The following is a 25,647-nucleotide window of genomic DNA, read 5'->3' as shown; positions in this document are numbered from 1 at the left end:
CTTCTCTGACAAATGCTCTGAAAAGCAATTTATGCCGTGTCCCAATACTACACCAAGCTCTTTGCACGAGACAGAAGAGAGTCCTTGGGCTACCTGAGGCTTTCTGAACTAGCATGAGCCCACAAACAGCAAGGGCCCTGAAGGAGGAAGCCTGCCTCTCATTTTGGCAGGTATATCGCTGTATCCCCCGCACTGAGCACAGCTCAGACCGTCCTAATCTCTGCACCAAACTTCAGCAGCAGTAAGACCTGGACTTACAGAGATTCCCAGGCAAAAGAGCAAGCCACAAGGGAGCGAACAGCCCAGCAAAGAGCCCTGCATCCTGTCATGAACTCCAGGCAAGGTCTTAGCTCTGTTTTTTCAGGTGAAGGACAGTGAGCAGAAGAGACCAGCAGCTGGGAAACGTTCCTGTTCAACGTGCCAATGCATGAAAGGACAGATTCAGCAAGCAGCACAGACAACAAGTTCTCAAGGGCTTAAAATATACTGCCCTTGAGCTTCTTGACCGCGTGCAGGGTTCAACAGTCTTAACAGGACAGGTCATAGATATCCAGCCTCCCTTAGCCACACTGCCAGCGAGGTGGGAGGCAGGAGCATCCAGGAAGCCTGGGCTATGTGAACACCTGGCTGCAGTGACACCGGCCCCACAGAGCTGACCCTTGAGGAGAGGGAGGAGGAAAGGACAGGGTTCCCAGTGACCATCACACAGCCCCGGTAAAGGAAGGGAAACGGGTATTGACCAGACTGGTTCTAACCTTGGTGCAGGGCTAAAACAGGTTGGAAAGGCAGCTCTCAGCTGTCGGCTCCCACACCGTGGTCTGGGGATGGCTTGTTCCGGCTGTGCTGGGTTGCCTGGAAAGACAAGCGCACAGTGCAGAGATACAGGTTAAATGCAGCTGTGAAATAACCTGCCCACACAGGAAGACCCTCTGAACGCTAGACAGTCAGTAATTGCTCTCACCCCAAGGCAGGCAGGCGGGCTTGTGGCATGTACAGCACTGAGAGACCCTGAGCACCCCAGCACCTGAAGATCCCACAGCATCTTTTACCAGTGCTAAGGCCATCCCTCCGGCTACAGCCGCCCCGCTTCTTCCACCTCACCACCCCAACTCCCCGTGTGACTCCAGGTGAACGTATGATTCCCCCAAAGAGCCAGAGCTGGATCGCTGGAGAGGATTGCTATGGTCACTGCCACTGTCCACATTCACTGAATTGAAGTGGGAAGTAAAGGACTTTTTATACCCTTGGCTTTATTCTTCTCCACCCTCTGCAGCTGTGCTTTGCTCCACCACACAAGGCTTTGCCTGTACTTCGGTGGGTGCACTGGCATATGGTTTAGCTGCTAGTACAGACTCTCACTACGGTCTCCACAAGCTACCCACTAAATCAGAGTGCAGAAACACAGAGCCATGGCAGAAAGGGCCAAACTTTGCTGCCGGCTAAGTCGGAGCTCTCAACAACCTAAACAGACCGAGCCAAATCGAACGCTGTAGCGTTTCCCAGGCTACAGTGAAGGGGGGAAACGACAACTGCTTAATAGAAATCTCCGTGAGGCCTGCCAGAACTGTCACAAAGACGTTGTTTAAAACTCCTCCCCGGGTTCCCACTACTGTAATTATAGCCTACTGGAGACCACATTGTGTGGGAGCTAGGCCCTTGTGTCCAGCAGGCCCTGAAAATCAGGATGATAACAGCCTCTCCAAAACCACGTCTAACATTCCCCCAGCCGCAGGCACAATCAGCGAGAGCTGGTTAAGGGCAGTCCCCGCTCCTCAGACTGGCCCCTTGCTCTGGGTACCGCTCTGTGGCACACAGGCGATCTGCAGCAACACTGGCAGCGTAAGCCAGCTCCGACCGGGACAACGGCAGCGTGCAGAGCACTGCAGACTGCTGAGCAGGCTGCACTGCTTATCCCCCAGAAAGCACAGGCGTTGCCTCAGCCTTTACACCATGACGCAGAAACACAGCCTGTACACCAGCTCACTGGCAGAGCACTGGTCCTTCAAACAGTCATGAGGGTACCCAGCAAGTTTCTGGCAAATGCTGTCTGCAGCCATACAGCTAGCAAGGCATTCTGTACCACCGCCCCAGGACGAGAGCCCACCTCGAAGCTGTAACAGCTGTGCCTGCTAGTCACCACAGCTGTGTTTCCAGAGAGCTTACAAGCAGAACAAACCCCAGTATGCGTACAATGTGTGTGTACTAAAAAAAAAAAGAAAAAAAAAAAGAGAGAGAGAAAAAAAAAAAAACCCACACACCAACCCTCCACCAGTTCTCTGCTCTGCCATATTGCCTTTTAGACAAGACTCTCAGAAGGCTCTAAGCCTCAGCACCCCAGTGACATGAATTGCTTTGGACACCACTGAAGTATTGCCACCCGCATACTGCCCTAGCACAGGAAGTGATGGTGAACCATCCAATAGGGACTGGTTGAAAACACTCCCCAGGAAGAATGCAATTACCCCGAATGGACTGAGGCCAGGAGATCTGGATTATCACTTCAGCTCTTGCATAAAAGGCTTTGGATCTTTGCTAACTTCCAATAACAAGAATCCCAGTGTTAACATCAGCCTTAGCCTGGGACAAAGATTCATTACTAAAAAGCACTTCTGGATGAATCACTAACCGTACTTTTTTTTTACGGCACACAGGACTTCTTTGGAGGCCTCCCATCCAAGTATTGTTCTACCATCACGCTGCTTAGCTGCAGGGTGGCGGTGGGGGGTGGAGCTGCTGAGGCCACAACACAGGCGAGTATGACTGCAAACCACTAGCCAGTCCTGAAAAAGCTCTCTGAAAGGCAGAGCATGTGAGCTCAGCTGCTGTTCATTCAGGATTCACAATCAGCTGAGGACACTAACAGAAACATGGGGAAATATATTCACTGGCAGCTAAGCATTCACAAGACAAAGCAAATGAGACTATGAAAGAGAGGAGCAAAGGAAAAACAAAGATTTGCAAGGAAACTTCCCAGCTGAAGAAAAAAGCTTTTAAGCAAACTCCAAACTTTGAGAGATCAAGCTGAATTCTCAGGAGGTTACTGTCACCTGGCTCACTTGTGCGTGATCACAAGCAAAACTGAAAAAGAAAGAATAAGAGTCGGTCAAATAACAGGGCGTCAGGAAGCAGAACTGCCAGGTGCTGCAGACAGAAAGGACGGAAAGAAGGCTCAGAAACGCAACCGAGCCCACACAACCCACTGGAGGAAGGGGGTCCCTCTCATGTGGTGCAAGGCGGAGAAAAATCAGGCAAAATCCTCCCACAGAAGAACCGTACTGCCAAATAACCCACAATGATGTCCTCCGCAAGCCATCTGTTAATGTACAAATGACTCCCTTTGGGATTTCTCTCTCGCTGCCCTTCACACCTGTCCTGCATCAAACCTCACTCATCAATTCCTCCAGCTGTGATATCTTTGATAAATTTGACTACAGCTATGTTGGAAGTGAGCTGTGGGCACCATTTTTTCTAAGCAACATGGCTTCACGTTTCCCTTTCCGCATCTGTTGTCCCATACTCAAATACTGCTAAGTGGTGTGTCTTCTTATTCTGTATCCAGAGAGCATCCTGGTCCTCTAGGCGCTGTGGATTTCCAGAGAGTAAACGAGAGCATCTACCAACTCTAGCGCTGCAGGGAACAAGCACAGCCAGGGTCAGAGCACTAAGCGCAGGTAAAGGACTGGGAAAGACTCTGGAGTCAAGGAACATCAACTTTCAAGAGTGGGACTAATAACCATTCCCTTGAACCATCCTCTGAGAGTCAGAAGCAGTATGACAGCCCTAAAAGGAGAATAGGTCTGGGAGCTCGTGCACAGGCTGACTGAGAAGCAGAGGGCAGAGATGCACCAGGAGTAAAAGCTGGTACAAGACAAAAAGGAGGAAGAAGAGCAGTGCAGATGTGCTTCCCAGCCCTCAAAGGTCAGCTGAACTCAGGGAGGGAACTTCCTTTCCTGCTGCTCTGCGTGCCCAGAAGGAACAAGACCTGAAACCGCCGAGGGAACACAGCCCAGGAAAGCTCATCGCTATATCGCTATATATAGGAGTATATAGGGCCTGGGCACTTGGATCTGCCTGCTGAGAATGCTGCCAGGAATGAAGCAACAACCCTAAAAGTGAAATTAAAGTGATCCATTATCCCCTGAAGTCCATCTCTGCAGGAAGGATAGAGGTGAATGACAACGTATAGAGAGCTCCTCTGCCCAGTTTGCTGAAAAGATGGCAGAGCGGGTGAATCCATCAGTGAGCCATGCCTCCGACAGCAAAGTCCTGAAGTCAGCACAGAGTAATCACCACCAGCTTTCCTTCCAGCAAGGGGTAAGAAACCTTCCTCACACAGGGGAACAGAAACAAGGTGCATCAGTGGTAGTGCCGAAACACAGCCCCAGCCCTGTCCCACTTGCAGAACGGACCCAGGAAGAGCAGGCACCCAGGCAGTGACCTCAGTCAACAAGCGCAGCTTCCCGAGAACAGCTAGCTCTATGGCTGCAACAATGATCAGAGGGCTCTGCTGGCCCCACACGTCTTGGCCACCCCAGGGCCCACGGGAAGGGATGTGTTCAGAGCTCATGAGAGTCAGCAGGAACCTGCCAAGGAGGACTCAGGAGCAGTCGCTGCAGAGAAAGCAAAAGCAGGTGCTCTGTCTCCTCTGCAAAAGACACTGTGGTGACAACGTGACATCCCGCGCTGACAAAAAACTTTGTAGTATCGAGACACTGTCCCCAAGGACAGAAGTAAAACTCTCTTCCCACCCAGGTCCTGTTTCTGCTCTACCAGCAGAAACAGCATAGATAAAACTGCCAGGAGGCTGCAGATCCCAGCAGCAGCACTGCCCAAACTGGCTGCTCAGCTGTGCCGAGAGCGCTGCATGCTGGGACATGTAGTCCCCAGCAGGGCCCTCTCTCTCTCTCTCTCTCTCTCTCTCTCTCTCACTTATGCCAGGACCCCCTCTAGATCCACTGCCGCTATTCTGCACGCTGAGATGAAATAAGAAGGCAGTGGGGCTTTACAAGACGACTCAGTTCTCCAGATCCCAAAGGCTTTTTTAAAGCAGCGCTCAGCCAAAAGCAACTCCAGCACTGTTAAGATTTGGAAATTTCTCTCCAGTTTCACCTGCCACAACTTGTTTACCTTCCTCAGATATCAGCAAGTTTCCTCAACCTCTTCTTCGTGTCAGGATTCAATACTGCCACAATAACCACAAGGTCCCAGCTGCACCTCTTTGCTATGGCTACCACAAGCAATTTAGGCAGAGGAGGACACAACCATGAGCAGATTTTTCCTTGTGCAATACTTCTCACACAGGCACTGAATGGAAGTTACTTTAAAAGTATCCTAAAAGGCAGCATGGCATTCCCAGACCATACCCTATGTGCTTTCCACAGCAGCGGGAAACTCTACACTCCTCTTAAAAAAAAGTCTAGAGATCCCTGTGATAACTCCATGCCCCCCATACATGTCACCACATGGGCCATGTGCACAGGTGGTTTCTGAGCAAGCCCACCACAATCCCAGCTCCTAACACACAGACATCACATGCGTCTTTCCTAACGAACGGCAGCTCTGGTAATGCTTTCCAAACATAACATTTGGGATTTCCAAGAGTACGCTGAGCACCACCCCTGTGAGTTCTGCAGAAATTGGGTACTGCAGCCGCAGAGACATGTTTGAAAATCCCAAGTCCCCAGCTGCTCCTTTTACGTGAGTAAATGTCCTCCCAAACTGCCCTTCCGCCTGTGCCTCCTGTCACCAGAGGGCAGCAGGCCTCTCACCACGGATGCTGGGGATTCACATCCGCTCCAGCACTGCTTTAGCAGCCCCACACCGAATGGTGTGATTTACCCAGAGGGCAGGTGCAGGCCAAGCAGGCGCCGGACTAGCTGCGCGTCCTGCTCCCCAGCTCGGCACGCTGCGTGGCAGGGGCACAGCACGGCGCAGCAGCTCTAAGCCCCTGGCACAGCCCCACAGGGACCGGTCCCTAAGGCATCGACAGTCCAAGGGGCACGAGAGCACCCAGTTACTCCCAGCTGGGGCTGGGTTTGAGCTGGTGCGCTAGAGGAGGAAGAGGAAGAGGCAGAAGAAGAGGCCCCATCCTGTCCGCACTGCTGTGGGCAGACTGTCCGTCCCTGTGTCACAGCGGAGAGGAGGTGGCCCTGGAGGATGATACTGGGAGACGGCACAGCTCGCCTGAGCTAGCCCAGTTCATACCTGCAGACCCAGCACAGGGACCAGAGCTGGCACAGGGCCTTCAGGGGTGGCAGGGAGGAGGGTGCCAGGGTAGGGGTGCAGCCCCCCGAGCAGAGCCTGCTCCACCCCAGCCACAGCACCCCTCCCTGAGCAGGAGCCCTGTTCACAGTCCCCCACTCAGCACCCCCCCGCCAGCCCCAGATCTCTCTCTATCAAAGCAACCCGTGCTACAGTCCCCCCCCCTCACGTCACAGCAACCCCCCCAGCAGAAGCCCTGGCCACAAGGCTCCCTGCTATGGCCCCCTCCCCTACTCACAACCCCCCCCCAACCTCTCCCTCCAGTCACAGCCCCCCTCCCTGGGCACATCCCCCTCCCCAAGTCATTGCCCTCCCTATGCTGCAGCCCCCCCGCCCCCAGTCACAGTCCCCCAGCTCTCCCCGCTCACGGCCCCCACGGTCACGGCCCCCCGCCCCCACCCTGTCACTGTCCCCCCAGTTCTCCCCGGTCGCACCGGTGCCGGCCCCCCCCCCGCCCTCCCGGCCCCCCAACAGGCCCCCGAACCTTCTGGAACCGGGGTGGCGGCGAGGACGGGGCACATTAACCCCCTCGGCGCCGTCCCCGCCGCCCGGGCCGGGCCGGCCCCGCCCCGCCGCCCCTCCCCCGCCTCCCCGCCCCCGCCGCGGCCGGCACCCACCAGCGCCCCCCGCCGCCGCCGCCGCCGCCGCCTCGGCCCCGACTGCTGCGCGACTCCGGCCGCTCCTTCCGGGTGCCCGCGGCGCCACGCCCCCTGCGCCCGCCTCCTCCCCGCTGATTGGTGGGGTGGGCGGGGCACGGCGAGGGGCGAGGCGAGCCGTGGGGCCGCGCGGCCAATGGGCAGGCGGGGGAGTGGTGACGAGCGGCGGAGGGGCCCCGCCCCCGGCCCGCCCCCTCCACGTGCGGGTCTGTGATGACAGCGGGGAAGGGGCGGTCTCACGCAAAGCGGCTTCCCCATTGGCCGCCGCCTGGGGGGCGGGGCCAGCCTCAGCGGCCGGTGGGGGGGGGGCTGCCGCAGCCGTGACCCTTCACCTCTGACCCGCAGCAGGGTCCCTCACCTTGCCCCATGGACCCGGCCCCGCTCAGCCCCATGGATGTGGGGACCTGGCCCCACCGACGTGGGACCCCTGCCCATACAGACACAGCCCCCGCCCCATCCCCACGGACACACCCCTCCAGCCGCACGGGCATGGCTCCACCAGCCCCATGGATACAGGAGCTTGGCCCCATGGACATGGCCTGCCTGGCCCCACAGAACCCCCCGGCCCCATAGGCACAGCCCCCCAGCCGCGGCCTTCCCCAGCTCTGCAATCATGGATGGGGCCCCACGGATGAGGCTCGCCCCGGCTCCAGGGACACGCCCCCTTGGCCCCACCAACACGGCCTGCCCCAGCCCCATAGACACAGCCCCCCAGCTCTGTGAACATGCCCCCCCCCCCGGCCCCATAGGCATGGCCGCCCCCAGACAGAATCACTCAGGCTCCCCCAGCCCCACAGATAAGGCTTGACCCTGGGCAGGACCACCTGGGCCATGGACACAGCCTCCTCCCGCCACAGACACAGCTTCCTGGTGGGACCATCCGCAGCCCCCAGCCCCACAGACACAGCTTCCTCAGGTGGGACCGTCAGGGCATCCCCAGCCTCCGTGAGCTGACAGGACTCCACGGCACACACTCACACGCTGATCAGAGCGATACTGTGCTGGAAAAGGTCTATACTGTGTCAGGAATGATCTTGCAAGGATAGCTGATAGGCTGTTGCGGCCTTAAAAAATGACTAGTCAGAAATATTTAGGCACAGAACAAGCATTAAGGGCAGCAGGCTTTGCTACTGTCTGATGGAGACCCTGGGCTAGACAGGCCTCTGGGAATAGCAGTTCTTAGGGTCTGACTTAGCCCAAAAGCCTGACCAAGGGCTATTTGGATCACTGAAATGACTCATTAACTGCAGCAAATTTGGATTAGACCCTGTGAAAGTCAACCCCATAGCTGACTTATCTTGCTTCTCAGTGAGCCACAGATGCAATGTTGCTCTAAAAATAGCAGAGACCAGTACTGTCAAATGATAAATATAACTAGGATCTCGTCTTCTGACTATGTTAGCGTGCAGCAAGATGGATGCTAATTGACAACATACCGGCTACTCAGCTCCAACATCCTTTTCAGCTCGCTCCCTTTTCAGGGGCATTATTTTCAGACATGCTGTCATGGACAAAGCCATGCTCAGCGCACTCCAGGAATAGCCGTGCCAAAGGATAGGGCAGTACAGCCAGCCATTTCACACCCTGGTCTATGCTTACAGAAAGAAGTGGCAGGACAAGTGTGCTACTATGTGGATGCAGAGCAGCCACAAACATGGGACCCTCCTCTTTTTCTGGGGCCCCAGGTTGTTACTGTAGGAGATCTTTCTCATGCCTCTTCCAAAAACTCATGGCTGTTCCAAAAACGCTGGCTCCATGAGGGTGTGGGCTATTTTTCCACAGTTCCAGGTGTGATGATAGGAACACATCATCCATCAGTGGGTCTTTGCTCCCGATGGTTCGGGAGCCACTGCCTTGAAAGAGATGGCACATTTTCTTCATTTCAGAATAGAGACATGCCTGAAGCAGAGAGAAGCAGATTATGTTGTGAGGCAGCCCAGGCTGGAAGCCAGTTTGAACTGTTGCTGTGTTTTCCTCAAACGGGACACAACCTGAGCACTTACATTCAGGTCTGCTGAACGAGAATCCTCCCTAATTTTCCAGCAATCACATCAAAATAGCATCAGTGAAAAACTGATAGGCCATCACAGCATTGTTCAAAACGAAGGATCTGTACGCACTACAGCGTGTGGAGAGGCATCGCCAACAGCTCCTCCCCAGCTGCAGAAACCCCCATCCTTTTCCCCTTAGGAGGTGTCCGGCCAGAGCTTCAGTTCCTGCCCTCCTGCAGAGGACATCTACATGTCCTCATCGCTGCTGGAAGCGTGTGGTGGACACCTGCAGGCACGCCACCACCGCATGCTTTGGTGTATGGACGTGCCCATCTGTGTGCATGTGTGCGTGCAGGTGCTGGTTTCGGCAAGGGAGAGCCTGCAAAGGGCAGCAGGTCCCCCCTGCCCCCTGCTCATCTGCCACAGCGTGAGTTTCCCATGCTCTCCAGGGGCAACATTTAGCTTTTCCGCCCTTTCAGCCCCATGTGTCAGCCCTGCAACACTGGTGAGGAGCTATAGCGTCCAGCTGGGAATGCGAGCAGAGGCCACGGAAACAAGAGGGTTTGAAAGCCGCTTGGTCCCCATCCCATAGCTGCTTGTACAGGCCATGTTTTCCAGCCTAAACTGGCTGAAATGAGTCTGGGGTTAAGAAATGGTTAACGAACCATTATTGGCCTGAACAGGAACTGAACTGGAACAACTTCAGTCGCAGCTGAACCTGCCACGGAGCTGAATCCAAAAGATTTGCTGGTTCAGCTCCTTGGCTGTGGGGAAATATGGGCTCCTTTGTCCTTGACAAGAATAATACATTTCTGTTTATCGTGCGGGCAGTGAAGGATTTATAATATCCCAAGTTATTTACCTCCTGCTCTTGAGTGCTTAGGGTTTGCAAGCGGTGTCCCTGCCGAGTACACTGTCCCTTAGCAACCTTCCTTGATTTTTAAAACATGTTCCAGTTCCAAAAACAGGATTAAGGAGCAGGATGTAAAAACTCGTTTTAACAGGCGAGGTGGGGCTAGCTGTTACCTCGTCTCCTTGTCTGAGGGCAGCTCATCGCCTCTCCCCGCAGCACAGGATCGAGGCCAGCAGGTCCCTCTCTGCCCTGGATTGTTTTGCAGATTGGCACACGCTGCTTTTTTGTCTGCTCCCATCCAATTCCCTCTCCACAAATTCAGTTGTGGTCATTTGATGGCAAAGAGTAGCATAGACTTGAGAGCAGCCATTCAGAGAGAGGCTGGAAAACCTCCAGAAGCTCAGAGGAGATAGGGAAGGGGGAAAGTTCCTGCACTAGAGCAACGCCTCCTTCCCCAGAGTGACAGCACAGCCATGGCTTTCAGGGAGTGATTTTCCTCCACTCTCTGCAAACCCCTTCCCCAAGATTAGCTAAGACAATGCAAAAAGCAGGGCAAAAAGAGGTTTAAATACCTTACACAGGGATCTGCACCATACTAGATATCTTCCAGTGGCTTGCCTGCTGGACAGGCTGGGAGGAGAGTGTTTTCCCAGGAAAATGGGGTGTCCCAGGCAGCGCGTGATGGAACAACGTCCTTCCGTAATAAGCTCTGCTGCCTGCAGGGCTTCCCTTTGAACGGTGCCTTGGCGAGGTGACTCTGCACTGGTGAGTTCATCATTGGGTTAGCTGCCTGCCGACGCTGCCAGCACTGCCCCGATGGGCCGGCTCACACGCTGGGCTGGGGCGGTTCAGCCAGTTTGCCAGGCTGGCTGCTCTCGCTGGAGAGGCTCTTGGGGTGCGGATCTCAAACAGGATTAGGAACTCTGCAGGCTGACACCAATGAGGCTCCTGCTGTAGGTTTTAGTTATGGAAAGGTGACTTCCCCATGCACAAGCTTGTTTCATTGGCATGAGTAAGTTTGCAGTCATAAAAGCGCCTTACAAAAGTACGCGTATCATGTCTCAAAGTTTATGGGGCAAGATGTGCTTCTGTAGGCACCCTTGCATCACTTACCCTCTGCCCATGCAGCAGGCTGGACCACGCTACGCGCACCCAACCCAGGTCCATATCGGTAAAACAGTGCAAGGAGCATATGAAGAAATGAGCACTGAAAAACCTGGAGCTCTGCCAGGAAGAGGTCACAGGGAATTTTAAAAGGTCCTTGGAAGAGTTTGTAGGAATCAGTTGTCACGCTGTTCAGAGGCCCCTCACGAGCCATGCTGGGTGGTTTGGGCACAGACCCACAGCAAGGCCGGACCAGACGTCCTGCTGGGAGTGATGGCTGGACACCCCACATGACTCCTCATCCCAGCTGGCAAAGGAGAAGGAAAAAGTCCAAGGGGCAGGGGTGTGAGAGAAGGAGAGGAGCGTTGCATGTCAATTCTCCTTTTGCATAGCCACACAGTCATCTGTTCTTCAGGCAGTTGCAAAAGGGCTTGTTCTTTTATTTTTCTTGCAGTCTCAGCCCTCTGCACATTGCAGAAAGACCTTGGATCCTGCTGCAAGCAGCTAACTAACCCCCAGTCACCTCTCAGCACAGCCTCCTCGCTCCAGGTCCCTTCCTGCCTCTCACCTTCTCCAGCATTTTAGCAGGGTGGAGAGGCCACACCCTGCCTTGCTTTCTCCTTCCCCAGCTGATGTGATGCCACGATGCCATTGTTAGGGAGGGGAGGCACCCCAGAGCCCCATGGTGCCCAGCATGGCCAAGCCAGAGCCCACAGAGGTGTCTGCATTAGGGGAACGCATGCTCGCACCACGGGACCTTTCGCCTACTGGAACCTGTTTCGAGCAACAAGCTTGGTTTACCTGTTCGACCGAAATGGCTGTAAAACTGGAGATATGAGTCACGCTTGGAGAGTTTCCTCCCCTCGTGGAGGGGATAGGAGCAGCGTTTCCTTGCTGCACCTGCAGGAGCGCTTCCCTGTGCTGCTCAGAGTGGGGCCCAGGGTCACAACTCAGCTGGAGTCACCCGAGCGAGCCCAGGTGCCCCAATACCTCATCCCAAATTGGGGGTGTCTGCTTGGCTTCAGAGTCTTGCTAGGCATAGGGGGCCTGACAGCTCTACTGTGGAGAAAAGGCTCTGATGTCACTTTATCCAGCAGTGGTGCTAGGGTTGGGCTTGGTTGCTGTCTTCTTCCGGAGCCTCACACCCCCCTCCTAGCTACAGTAATGTCTCTTTCCATGGCCTTGCCAAAGACAGCAGCATTGCAGCCCCCTTGGGACTGTGAGAGGACTCAGGCACAGAGAGGCAAAGCAACTAGTGGCCCACCTAAAGAGATGGGCCATTAACCTTGCGCTCTAGCCTAGGGCTCTGGCTGTAGCCACAGCATTTTGCTCCCTCTGTGTCTGACATGCCCGTGGGGGGTCCTTAAGATAGGGATCTTAGCTGTAGGCAACACTCAAAAGGTTCATCCTGGAGCTGCTGCCCCAGAGCTGTTTGGCATGTGGTGTAGTGAGGGGCAGCAGCCACAAGTTGCCACTTAGCAGGTTCAGAGTGGACAGCAGAGAAAGTTTCAGCAGGAGAGATCTGCAACCCCAGGGCAAGTACCTGGAGGGCGGATGTCCATCTTTGGGGATTTCCAATACTGCTAAGCCACAGCAGATATGAAGCAGGGATGGCTACAGACCCATTCTAAGCAGAAGGTCTAGCTAAGGACATCCAGGGTCCCTTCCCACTGTCAGTCCCTGCCAGCAGGGCTCAAGGGTGGGGGCCAGCTGCCACCCCATGCTCAGCAGTGGAACCAGCTAGTGGAACACCATGGGCCAGCTCTGCACCAGGGAAGCAAGCCCCCACTCACTCTTCTCCTCTGGGACAGCCAAAATCCCCACTAGGGCTATCCCAGTCTGACCCCAGCCCCCAGGGTGTTGCTCCTACCAGAGAGATGGATCCTCCAGCAGTCCTGCAAGCAGGGCAGAGCTCAAGCCAGGACGCCCAGAGGGCCCTAGCCCTTCTCTGTGATGCAAAGGGTGAAAACATAGAAAGAGGTGCTGCCAGCTTCACTCCAGGCCTGGCCCAGCCAAGCTGGGATACAAGCTCAGTATTTGCTTCCAGAGGAAAATAAATCTTGTAGCACAGCAAGACAACATGATCTTTCGGCTAGTGCTTTACCACTTGGAGACACTCATCACTCCAACCAATTTAGCTTAACTTAATAGCACAGGGAAGGCAAGGGGCAGCCAGCAAAACAGCAAAAGAGAGGTAAATTAGAATCAGTTGCTGTTGATTACCATCTGGGCAATTCGGAGGAAGTAATTTGTGCCTGATCTAACTAGCACAGCACTAGGGCTCAGGAAAGTGAGGGATATGGCTGTAGTACTGCTCTGAACGAAAGCCCAGGAGCCTTGGTTTCCCATGTGCGTGTTCCCTGTGCAGTGCTGCTGTCTGGAGCAACCCGGCTGCTCTCTGCCGTGAGCATGGAGCAAGTGATTTGGGTAATGCGGTGCAGGTTTAGCATAGCACCAGGGAGCCCCAGGGAGGAGCAGGCGTGGGACAGGGCGCTGCTTGTCCCAGCTGGCCCTGGAGAGTGATGTACCAGGACAGGGGAATGCATCCCTCCCTTGCTGTCCTGTGCCTGAGCTTCTCCTGTGCCAGCTTCCCTACAGAAACGTTTTCCTTCCTTTGTACCTGACTTTAAAAATAAGGGAGGGACTGATAAACTCCATTATTTGCTAACCAAGATAGCCATCTGTCCCAGGCAGCTAGTCAGCGAGGGCCGCACTGGGGCCGGTGCGTGCCAGGGCTGCCCGGAGCCACGCGGTGATGTCTCTGCCTCGCTGCTGCCCGCCTGGCCGGGCCGGCAGCCTCTGTTGCCACCAGATGTGCGAGCCCCGGTGCCGCGGCCGAAAGCGCACGGCAAACTTCCCCTTGACGTCACCTCACTGGTGGTGGCAGAGGCGCCTGGCTGAGCTGGTGGCGAGGCGGTGCATCCCGCGGCCCACCCAGAAATGCCTCCCAACGCTGCAGGCTCTGCTGCCGCTGCCCTGCGCCCTGACGGCACTGACCTGAGGCTGCTGGCTCGCTCCCGGTATGGCTCTGGGCACCTGCCTGTGCCCAGATTTTGTGCTGTGGGCTGGCACAGTCCGTTGCTTGAGCTGCAGGGGAGCCAACAGCATTTCTCTCTGGCCGTGCTCACCGTTTGGGGCTAAGCCCTGACCTGGAGCTCTGCAGCTTGTTGTACATCCGGAGCTGGCCCTGCTGGGATCCTGCACCCTGCGCAGCCTGGGCGACCTGGGGGGCTACCGGCTTCACCGCCTTGGCGATTCCTCCAACACGGCTGTTGAACGGCAGGGCCGAACTTTGCACAGCCACAGTGAGATGCTGCAGGTGGGCTGCCTGCTCCCGGATGGGTGCTGAGGTCAGTGGGGGTTCCTCTGAGGCCCTGGGGTATATCCTCATCTTTTTGGGTTACTAAAAACCCCTTGCCATGCCTTTCTCGGTCGGTGGATGCTGCCTGTTGGCACAAGGTGGCAGTCCAGCCCTGCTTATTTTCAGCAGGGCTGGGTCCGGCTCCCTCCCAGGGAAAGCTGGGCTCTGCCTGCCCTGGCAGGGGAGGTTTGGTCCCCGGGGGCTTGGGCTGCGCATCCCCCACAGGGTGCTGCCCCAGCCCTGGCATGGCCTGGACTCAGCATTGCAGGATGGACAGATGCTGCTAAAGCAGACTGCGTGCACCCCTGGCCCAGGGAGCAGCAGGGAGACACCAAACCACTGAAACTGGCCAAAGCAGCCTGGGTGGCACAAACCAGTGCTTGCCACGGGTACTGCCACGGAGCATGTCCCCTGCGAGCACCCGTGACGCTGAGCGGTGTGTGCCCTCTACAAGCCTGCACTGAATGAGCTGAGACCTGCCTGACCCAGAAAACTGTCTATGTTGCACTAGAGCTGGCATGTCCCTGTGTGCCCGGATAAGGGCTGTGAGGGCAGCTGGGCAGCATCCCGGAGGATGTGCCTGTGGGCACCCATGCATTGCTCCTCAGCTGTGGTGGCTCTGCTGCCCAACACCTTCCCTCTGAAAGGGGACCTGAGGAGCCAGCACCCACCGGGTGCTGCCAGTGGGCTCCAGTCCTGCAGCACCTGGACTGGGGGGTCCCTGGGGTGAAGCCAGTACTGGGTACATAGTGGCTACCAAGACCTTCTCTCAGAGTCTTTTTGAGCAAAAAGGAGCAATGTGGAAATGGGTGAAGTGATGCAGCACAGCAATGGGGAATGATGGGCTCTCTGTGGAGAGCAGGGATGCCCTGGGGTCTTCAATAACCAAGCTAAAGTGTGGGTATTAGGATGCATTGAAAGTGTTCATGGGCTTCTTGCCCTGGCATGGTTGCGCACCTCCAGCAAAGGGATCAAGAAAAGCATTTTCACGAAGTCCTGATGCTGTGCGGGTTCGTGGTTGCTTGGGATCAGGTCTCACCTCTTGGGGCTCACCATATTCCTTGGTTTTATCTCTGCCTGTTGCAGGTCAGAGTCTGGTTTGTACCTGAGAGTCCCAGCAGATGAGTTCAGTGAGACCACCATGAAGAGGCATAGCAGGCTCTTCTTTCTTCCCTCCCTCCCTTTGTCGTTCCCACCTTCCATCCATCCATCCATCCATCCATCCTCTGCAGGTGAATTTTTGTCCCTCTGTGGAGCTCCTGGCATGGGATAATGTGGTGGCATCGTCAGGATGGTTCCTGGTGGAGGCCTGGGGTTTCCCTGTGCCCACGGAGCAGCCGCAGCTGCCGTGCGCGCCTGCGCTGCAGGGGCTGCAGTTCTCTTCCTGGCTCCTTCTCGATGTGATCCCTTTCCCGTCTTCAGTTTGCTCATCTCTAACAGGGACATGTGGGAATGCTGTTGGTGTGTTAGGCCTTTTTAGAGAGGCCTGCCCCCACCATCTCTTCCTTTGGATTTACTGAATCTCATACCGGACCTGTTTGCCCCCTCTTTCCATGCCCATAACCCGAACTTTGACTATCTAAGACTACCTCAAATTAAATGTTTTTTTTTTTTTCTGGCGTAACCCAAGAGTGCTTAGCGCTCGATGAAGCAACAGTGGCCTGTGCGCTGCAGCAGGTGAAACAGTGCTGCACGCACCGAACTGGGCGAGACTTGCCGTGGGCTGCCACTCCAAATCAGTACGTGCTGGGGGCGAAGCTGCAGCGAGGAGCAGGGCCAGGAGCTGGGCATCCCCAGCCTTTCCCATACAGTAGGACCCAGCTTTCAAGGCACTGAACCTTGAAAACAGTTTCTTTCCTACATGCTGTGGCCTATGGATAGGGGCTGCTCCCAGCTTCTGTAGGAAACTAGGCAAAAGGAGCTTCATTGGACACTTAATATTGACCTCTCTGCATCATCCCAATCTTTAGAGAAAATAAGGTCAGAAGGACCTCATGGAACAGAGGGGCAGATTTGAAGGAGGAGCTGCACTAACCACTACTGTTGGGAGGTTTAGATCTTGCCAAAAATCACAGCCTCGCGATTGCTTGGTAAGGCTGCATTAGCAGACAGGGCTGGGCAGCGTGACGGAGTCAACGCATCGCTGCTGCACCCTTCTGCGTCCAGAAACTCCCTGCTGAGCACCTGACCGCATGCAACTGCTCACGGTGCCCAGCTGTGCAACCCTGTGCACAGGACTGCATGCTCGGCGAGGGTGTCTCGGCGCTCCCATGCTCCGGTGGAGAGCAGGGGGCTCACAGAATAACTCTCCTCGCCCTGAATCACCACCGCTCATGCAGAGGTAGGAGCCCCCCTGCCATTTCCCGAGCCCCAGCCAGGATGGGAGCTGGGTTGGTGCTTTGCTGGCCAGAGAAATGCCCACATCTGGCTGTTATTTCTGTGCTAGCTTCTCTCACTTTTGGGGGAATGGTAGGACATCTCCGGAGCAAACCATTGTCACCTGGCAGCTTCAGCTCCCAGCATCCGGCTCAGCTCTGTGTGCCTGCCCTTCATTTCAGCGTACGCGCTCAATCCCTCACTGGGCTCTCGGAAGGATTGAGAATTAAACAACACAAAAATCCCTGCCAGCTGCCCACGCCAGGGCTCCCCGGATCAGTCTCGCGGGCTCTGCGCAGACGGGTGCATGAGCAAACGAGGTCACCGCCACGGGGGGAGGCAGGCGCCTTGGCTTCCTGCTCCAAACCCTGTGGGTGCAGCCAGAGTGGGGAAGCCTCCGTTGGAGAGCAGATCCCAGTGCTGCATGCAAAGGCAGGCGAGGGGGTGCTGGGCGCCAGGAGCCCCTGGCCGGGGTAGAGTGAAGCCCCCTTAACCAGGGCTGAGGTTCCCTTTGCATTACGCTGGTGGAGGATGCCACAGTGATGCTGGCAGTGTGAGCAGTGGATGCAAAGTGTTTTCAGGTTCCCTTAAGCAATTTTCAGCCCAGAGGGCCTGCCTCTGTGTCTTTCACACTTAGATCTGCACGACAAAGCCCTGCTAGCAAAGCTGCTTCGGTTTTAATTCAGAGGAAAAGACATATAGACCCCCAAAATGATTTAGCAGTGTTGATGAATGTCACCTGATGATGCAGCTTATGCCATTGAGTGTGTCCTTTGGCCACCAAAGCAGATCCAGGCTGCTGAGGCAAAAGGGCTCTCTTAATGGCACAAGCAAGGCAGCTTTAAAAGCAAAGCTCTGGTGTGCAAGCTGAAGGGTTCTGCTGTTTAAAGCTGCCCTAGCAAACCCTCTGGCCCAACGGCCTGTGCCTGCAAGGCAGGGCCCAAGGGAGATGTCTATCAAATATGAAGTGAGTATGAAGCAATCACAGCTACCTTGCTTTGGGTGCAGGTGGCCACGCTGTGGTGGGAGGCACTCAGCTCCTGTTTGGGTAGCCATCATCAGGCTGTGCTATCAGAACACAGCCTGTAGGAACGCTCCGCAGGAACTAGCTATCTCCAGAAGCTGGCGTCTCGCCCTGACCGGCTTGGCTTGGGAGTGAGTGTTTCATCTTTGCAGGCTGCCTCTGGACTAAACACACAGGGGAGCAGGGGGATCCCTGTATCTCTCACAACAGTGCTGCTTTCTAGCCGTGCGTCCACTTTGCTGCTGTAAACGCGTGGGGGAAGGAAAGAGGATAATATTCATGAATTAAAGTTCTAGCCTTGTCCTCCTCCATCGCTAATCCCCATTCAGATTTAATCAAGCAAAGAGGGCATTTCAGTCACTGCGGTTGGAGTTACTGCAGCAACTCCCTGCTCCACAGAGGCTGCGCTTCAGTAGGTGTTGTGCAAGCTCAGAATAAAAAGATAAACCTGCCTCTGAGCCCCTGCAATTTGGAACATGATAGCAGGTAGAGACAACTCCAGGGGGAACTGGGGAAAAACAGAAAGAAGTCAGCCAGCACAGCCCAGGAGCTGGGTAACAAATGCAGCAGGTTCAAGTGTTTTCTCTTTAGGATTGTATCAGCCAGATGGTTCAAGTGTTCAGCCAGGCGGGAAAAACTAGAAAGACGATGATGCTGTACTCCATGACAGAAGGACCTGATGACGGATGTAAAGATCTCTGTTTTAGCCAAGTTGAGCTTGAGGCCGTGGGATTTATCTGTGAGGAAAAAAGAGGGCCAGGCTAATTTTGGACGGGTAAAGCCGAGTCTGGGGCAGAGAGGCAGATCTGCGGTTCCCCAGCATGGATGGTGTTCACGTTCACAGATAAAGCCTTAGATTCATCTCATCTGATGTTTTCCTTCTTCTGAGCTAAGAACCCCTGGATCCCTTCACAGTCAAAGGACACAAATACGTACTTTTAGGGCATCTAACCTAGGTTGAATATGTATTTGAGAACGAAGGGAACTGTGCCTGAGAGGTGTTTCCACTGATTACAGAGGGGAACATAGTGGGAGGAGCCAGATACAGGTGGCCATGCTGCAGACACCTGTGTTTGCCCAGCTAAATCCTCCCCCAGAAGGTGGAAGGGGGAAGCAAGGGAATCTCACAGCAAGCCAAGTGGGATGCACGCTCCAAAGGACACCCCAAGGAAACAACGTGAGAAGAGATAGGACACAGAATCCAAAGGAAAACATGGTTTTAAGGATAAAAAGTGGTCAGTGCCCCAGTGGTGACAAACCAGGGAGGTCAAAGCACCCGCTCCACCTTGCACACTGCATTGGGATGGAGGCAGGCCCAAGGAGGAGCTGGAAAATGTCCTGAGCAGCAGCTTTGCAGAGGAGCAGCGCAGTTTTATAGACTTGCACAAACTCAGGTGGTACCTGAGGGTGGCAGAGGGTCTGCTTATGGTGTGAACTCATCCTAATGGATACGCAGGGATTTAGAAATGACCGAGCTGACAGCGTGCAGCAAGGATGAGCTTTGAGAAACCCCTGTGTGCAAAGGGCAGGTTCTTTGGCTCTGATAGCTTCTGCAAGAGAACTGCCTGCTCCCAGCACTGCTGCCTGCTCGGCTCTTTGGCCAGAGCACTGGTGTGCGTTGTTGCCCTGCTTTCCCTGCTGTGGGGAAGGGCTTTGCTCATGGTTTGGCAGACAGTCCAGCATACACCTAAAGCGCTAGAAAAGCTCCGCTCTTCCTTCTAGAAAGTGGAGACAAGGTTGAGACGCCAGTGCCTCCATCCCTACATGCAGGTGTAATTGGTAAACACTACTTAACGAACATTCATGCTGCTGTGGCAGCACCCTGCAGCTAGAGATTTTGTGCTGAACAAACTCACTCTGTCAGCACTAAACTGTCAAGGCCACATGGAGAAACTCTCCCTAAATAACACCAAATCACGGCAGTTTTCTGATAAGCCCTCGGATTGCAAACAACCCCCAGGACCCGTTTGGTTTTCCCTGTGGCTCTGTGGCTTTCAGCAGGTATCTCTGCTGCTTCCAGCCTCTGCGCTGAAGCTTCCAGCCAGCCTGCAGGGATCCGTGCACTTCAATGCTCCTGTGTGCTATCTTAGCAGCTCTTCACACACAAGAGCAGCATCTGGCCTGCCTAGTGGTGCCACGAGAGACCTCTAGAGAAACTTGGCTGCCTTCTAGGACAGTGCATTCTGATAGGGATGCTTTCCTCCTGCGTCTGTGTTGGCTTTGCTCCTCAGCATGGTGCCCTGGTGCCAGAAGATCTGGCTTTTTGCCGTCATTAAAGCTTGCTGTGGATTCTGCAGGCTGTGACCAGCCTGAGGAATTGGGCTTTGTCCCGTTGATGTGTCAGCCAAGGGATTTGGCTTTTAAGGGCTTCTGAATGCAAAAGAGAGCACTGGTACTGCCGGTCAGGAACACGAGGCGATAGCCGGTGGGATGAGACCAGTGCCTGGTGGTCACTGCCACCATTGACCAGTGCCTGGTCTCTCTCCCTGTGCTTATACTCACCAACTCTCCTCTCAGGGAACTGGATGCTTTCCTTATGGATTTTCAGAGGGGTGAGGTTTTAGCTGGCATTGCTGTTTTGCAGTGTGACGAGACCCTCCAGCACTTTCACAGCTTTCCTCCCCAGCCTGAATGCTCCCGCTGTACCCTCCCACTTCCTCGGATACAGCTGTCCCCAGGCTGATGAAGAGCAGAGGTCAAGCTCTTCCTTGTGCACTCAAGATGCCAATACCACTCTTGAAGGATGGGGCCAGAAGAGCCTGGACAACCTAGTGTGGTCCTGCTCTGTCTTACACCCTCTGGAGAGTAACAACAGCTCCTTGGGAACCCTAGATCTGCACCCCAGCTTAAGGAAGAGGAACAATAACACTGCCAAAGCTGTCCCTGTTCCCTCAGAGAGATGGGGCTAGGGGCCCCAGGAGACGATGGGTGAGAGGGGAATGCAGAGCAGATGTGGGAGCTGGTCAGACTCACAGGGGTGGGAGAAAAGGCAGGAAGATGGAGATGGGATTAAGACAGGAGGGAGAGAGGAATTACCGGGTGTGGGGGGCAGACAGATGATGGATAAAGGATCTTGTGATGAAAGGAAATATCTCCTTAGCCAGTATCTTTGTGAACAGGGAGCAGCTTTGTATGGATGTACGCGAATATCCCATGGAGATGAATGGCTGGCATTCAAGGATCGAAAGACATGACAAAAGTATGATATCTGTCTAAAAATTCACGTGCTTTGGATGCTGACTTGCTCTCGGCTTGCGCGGCTGCCAGTTCTCAACATTTTTCCAAGCAGAATTATCCATGTTAATGCATGTAACTCTGAGCATGAAAGCAAATAGCATCTGGAAGCAAACAATTTGTAGCGAGTGTCATTAAGAATTTCAATCTGCACACCACAAAATGATGCCTTGTGCAACTAAATGACTTTGCCAGTCTGTTTCTTTTCCTATCCACTAAGCAGAACAATGATATTGGGTTCATTTCTCCAGTTTGGGGTCTTATACTGTTCACTCCTCAGCTTTCTGAGCAAGCACACATAAGCATCTCCCCAAAAGGCATGAGGACTCCTGACTGCCATGGGCAATATCCACACCACCCAGGCGATACTCATCCTACAGGCAGGCCACGTGCAGTGCAGCCACTCTGTGCTCTGCAAGCATTTAGGCTCCCACTGGCAAGGGAAACAGCCTTTCTAATGACCAAGAGGCCTGAAAGTATCAGGTAATTTAGAGCCAGGCTCCCCAGGGAAGGGGAATGGCATATGCAAGCAGTTACCTAATTGTGATCTAATTACCCAGCTGGAATTTGGCCAGGACACTGGGACCAAGAGCTCTGCCCTGAGGAAAGGGCTGTAGGGTTTCTGCTGAGTGCACGTGCTTGGGACCTTGGCTTTATATGCTTAGGTGCAGAAAGCACAGCTGGCACTGCCCAAGGATGCTCCAAGATGAGCAAATATTTCAGGTATGTTGTTTCTTGGTGGCTTCTTGTCGCTAGAAGTTAGAGACCCAGCTTTGCCTCCTGGCAGGAGTTAGACCTCCAGTTATTGGCAAAGCCAGAGTTTTGTCTGTTTAGCATCTCCGTGCCTCAGAGTGTCTGAATTGTGAAGAGCCTGGGGAGTCCAGACAGGTGGATTATTACTTAACCTTCTTCTGGGCATCTCCATCATGATCCTACCCGTTTACGTCAGTGGGTGTCAGCACAGGCTGTGCAGTTTCTACGTGCAGGAGCTAAGCCAGGGTGCCAGGATGTGCCTGGCCGACCCCGTGCCCCGCTTCGTGGCTGCACTGCCATGTGGCTGCAGTTCTCAGGCTTTGCTTTCCTGCCTGCAAACACCAGGCTCTGTCTGGAGGCTCAGACCTGAACTTGCTTTCTTTTCCTCCGAGAAAACTCCAGCGAGAGGAGCTCCTCCTGCATTGCCCTGCCTTCTGCTGCGGCTTGTGATCTGGATCTCGGTGACGCTTCCTTGTTATTGCCTTTTTCTCTGAGATTGTTTTGTTCTGCAGCTGTTTCCTCTTTAGAAGCGCTGGTCACTTGCTCAGCATGGACCTGACAAACTCATGCCAGTACCAGGCTGTTTAAGGTGCTGCTTGCAGCTGTGCTCTGGTCACAGGCTCTGAGAGCTGCTCCGGCTCAACTCTTAGGCAGATAGGAAGAGATGAGAAAGAACGGGAACAGGAAGGGGAATGACAGGGCTGGGATAACAAGGGAGCTGCTCAGGACGGAGGTAGGGGCTGGAGGTGCCAGTAGCCTCTGGCCCTTCCTTATGGGTGGGTTTGGAGAAGTTTCCCGGCTGAGCTGAGGGATGGCTGTTGTGTCATGGTGTACCGCAAAGGGTAGCGGGCATTACAGTAAGGCTTGTAGCTGCCTGCCCCAGGGCATGGCAGAAGACTTCTGCATAGGGCTGGCGGTCGTAATGTAGTAACTGGGGACTCCTGGCTCCTCAGCTTTCCTAGCTTGCTGCCAAGCCAAACCTTGACGGTGGCAGGATCCTTGCAGCCTGGCGGCAGGACCCCTTATCACCGCTCTAATGTTTAAACAACTATATCTGTGCCAGGCTATTTCTCTCCAACTCTTGCTGATTTCCATGAACCATTTAATGCATCCAACTGAGCTGGACTTTCACAAGCATAGAGCAAAGGCTTATTGACCTTTTTTGTTGTTTTATGATAGTATATAAACTTGGTAGAGCAGTATTTTCCTCCTTTTTGGTTTTTCTTTTAATCCTCACCTCTTAGCAGGCTCACAAAGCTTGTGAACAGTATCTGTTCTGATCCCAACATACAACAGTAAGATTCATCGCAAAAAAACAGAGGAAGCCTGGGATTGTTGAATTCTGCTTTCATATTTGCTTTTTAACAGTTTCTTTCATTCAAAGATCCAGCAAACAGTTACAGAGAAATGGTCCCTATGTGCAACGGATCCTGCTCAAACAGATGTTACTCAAGGAGCTCCCGAGGAAGATATTACTCTTCTAAAACTTACCATCTCAGACCGACCACCAAAAACACAAGGTGAAGTTTAGCAAGACACAGGTATCGATAAGAAGAGTTACAGCCTGTAAAGATGATTTTCAGGTTGTAATGCTACATCTTCTGTGACTTATCTTTACCTGCAGCTTGCTCTGTTCCTGAGTAAACTGTGCCTTGCAGCTGCCACGCAGGCTGTACTGTGGACGCAAACATGTAAAATGTGGAAAGTCCTGAATTTTTATTTTTGTTGCTTTAAAAAAGGGGGGAGAGAGGAAGGGGAAAAATTAAAATCTGGACAGTGAGAAGGCTCCCAATTATTAGTTAGTGTTCGTACACAAACTGCAGCGCATGGACATTTAATGAAATAAGAGGGCTTCTCTTCCCTTTGCATTGTAAAATCTTTGGAAAAAGGGATAAAAGGGGAAGTCAAATGCGGTAACAGAGAGACTCCTGAGAGGACGGTGTCGCCAAATGCTTACTTTTTGCGCGTTCCTCTTAGGAGGCTGGTAGTAGAAAAGGTTCACAATGGGACTTTTATTTTGCTATCTGGGCTCTGAAAGCACGATGTGTGTGTGCCCGGGGGAGGGAGGGATTGCCTGCCTGCACGCCTTCCCCCGCCGTGCTTCACGTACCAGGAAGGCACGGTGCACACGCACGCGGCTTGGACTCCAGTGCCGCTGGAACAACTTGGCTGCGAGGTTAAACAGCCTGTTTGCATAGGAAATGTCAGTCACTTGGCTGCTTTTAGAGGCTTGGTGGTTCTGGCAAACTGTGGGAGGTTGGCCTTTCCCTGCAATGTACTTTCCCTGCAATGTACTTTATTACTCTAGGAAGTAATTTTATAAGAGTACCATAAAAATCCTCTAACAAAAAACATGTTGCTCATAAATACGGTTAAATACCTTACCATATTGCTTATGGCTCTTACCAAGGCATTTTTAGTCTTAATGTGAAAGCCCTCGTCTCTCCCTGCGGCTCTCAGATAACAGCTACGCTGTGATACGAAATCATGCCGAAGGGAGGTGGTTCTGGCCAACTGCTCCACACCAAAGTGAGAAGGATTCAATAACCCCAAGGGCGCAGCTAATACTTTATAGACAGACACTGTTTAATTTTAGCGCTGGGAACCACAGAAGGACTGTCACGAATAAAGTTCATAGGCAACGGGGTCCCGTTTGCCTTTCCCTGTGGCACCCTATGTCCAGTGCTGGGAGAGGGTGTTGCTGGGACTCTTGACCATGCTTGTGGGGCTGTGAGGCAGGTCAGAGAAGCAGAAGAGCCCGCTGCAGCCTCACACTGCTGCTCCCTCGGATCCCATCACTTCAGCTATATCTACCAACAACTTTTCCTTTAGCTTTGACAAATAGCTCCTCTTTTATCTCTGACAAATGTTCCTCTGCAATGAATAAAAAGTACAAAAGCAAGAGAAAAGCTATTCCCCAAAGCTGCTCTATTGAAGAATAACCTTCTGCACTCCTCAGACTTTCCCTGTTCATGTGAACAGAATAAAAGCAGAGGGCAAAGCTGTAAGGCAGGAAGCAAATCCTGCCATGGTGAGGGCTTCTGCACTTTGCCAAGCTAAAAGTGGCTCCTCTCGGAAAGGTGAAATAGCCGACTTTGTTAAAAAAAGCAGCTATTCTCTCTCTCTCTCAATCTCTCCCTCTCTTTGTTATAGGGAAGCCATGGCTCAGTTTAAATATGAATCAGATCAAAGCGGAGTAGAAATGGTAGAATTGGTGTCACGTGTTCCTGTTAAACTGTATGGTGACTGTCTGGTCTCGCAGAACCGCAGAGATCTGAGCATCGTATCTGAGGCATCAAGGTCAGGAAACGTTGGCCAGATCCTAGTGTGATCTGCTGTGTACAATATATGCCATCCACACTTGAGAAGAATTAACTCGGAAAGAGCTATAAAACAGTTGGAGTAACAGTTGGTCAGAGCTGATGGACCACAAGGAAAAGAGGCCTTTTTTTAAAGTCTGGCAAAGCAAAATCTGAGAGGGCATGGGGTTGCTGCCCCATGGTATAAAGACATCTAGCGGGTAAACACTATGAAGAGAGAAATGCTCCATGTGCTGACCCTGGGTGCAACTAGCTCAAGGACAAAGCACCCCAAAATGAATAAGAAATGCTTTGTTCAGGACACTCGGGATAATTGCATGAGAAATGGGTACATTTCTATCGGCTCCAACATGCGCGGCTGAAAGACTTTTCTCTTTCTACCGAGCAGCTGTAATTAAAAGGTCAGTTCCCATGGAAGCTGCTCCCTTATGCGGAGGGTTTTTCCTCCGAGATGAAAGGATGCTTCTCGCCTCTCTAGCCTTTTGAAGTGGGATTTGTATTCTAAAAGCCTGCGGATCACTTCATCTGTCTTAAATGATTATGTGGTGATAGCGTCTGAGTGTCTCATCATCACTAATGACACTCTTCATCTGTGATACATCCTTCCTTCAAAGAGTTATCACAACCTCCATTTTGTGCATGGAGAATTGGGGCACAAAGACTAAACCCTACCAAAGTGCTCATGCTGTTCAGGGAGGAAAGTAAGGGACCTCC

The 25,647-nt window shown here is 53.5% G+C and overlaps 1 protein-coding gene across 7 annotated transcripts in view; it reads right to left on the bottom strand.

Moving 5' to 3' along the window:
• The window catches only part of LOC138060866 (atos homolog protein B-like), a 40,778-nt gene extending 33,824 nt beyond the window's left edge, over nt 1–6,954 (bottom strand). For 4 of the 7 annotated variants that reach the window (XM_068926584.1, XM_068926589.1, XM_068926592.1 and 1 more), the window contains exons 1-2: nt 6,879–6,954; nt 756–852 (exon numbers count right to left, since the gene is read on the bottom strand). The gene's annotated coding sequence lies outside the window, so the exon portion shown is untranslated. Of the gene's footprint in view, nt 1–755; nt 853–6,745; nt 6,847–6,878 lie in introns of those variants that run through there. The other 3 variants (XM_068926587.1, XM_068926590.1, XM_068926585.1) reach the window with 1 other exon arrangement.
• Between the last annotated feature and the right edge of the window lie 18,693 nt (nt 6,955–25,647).

Source organism: Struthio camelus, chromosome Z (assembly GCF_040807025.1).
Source record: "Struthio camelus isolate bStrCam1 chromosome Z, bStrCam1.hap1, whole genome shotgun sequence".
Classification (NCBI taxonomy): Eukaryota; Metazoa; Chordata; class Aves; order Struthioniformes; family Struthionidae; genus Struthio; species Struthio camelus.
This window is presented reverse-complemented; position numbering and strand designations above follow the sequence as displayed.